We start from the raw sequence: 387 nt of genomic DNA on the forward strand, positions 1-387 counted from the left end.
ATCAAGGTCACCAGCCCCCTTCCACATGCACATACACGGTCTCACATACACATGCACGCACACCTTCGTTTTGGGATCACCACTATTTTATTATTTCCCCTTCTTCCTAGCTCTCCTGTGTGACCACTCTGTCCAGCATCCACCATGACAGATCGCTAGGCACTAAAACCTTTTCTATTTTCTCTCCCTGTTTATTTCTGTGTTCCTTTCTGTCAAAGAGCTTAGGCTCGAAACCTAAAAGACCTTCTCACTTCACTTCCCAAGCGTTAAACTAATACATCTGTTTGTTGTTTACACACCCATCTTTGTCTTTTGTTTTTTGTAAATTCACACTATACATAATATATATGTATATATATATATATATATATATATATATATATATAT

Source organism: Octopus bimaculoides, chromosome 8 (genome assembly GCF_001194135.2).
Source record: "Octopus bimaculoides isolate UCB-OBI-ISO-001 chromosome 8, ASM119413v2, whole genome shotgun sequence".
Classification (NCBI taxonomy): domain Eukaryota; kingdom Metazoa; phylum Mollusca; class Cephalopoda; order Octopoda; family Octopodidae; genus Octopus; species Octopus bimaculoides.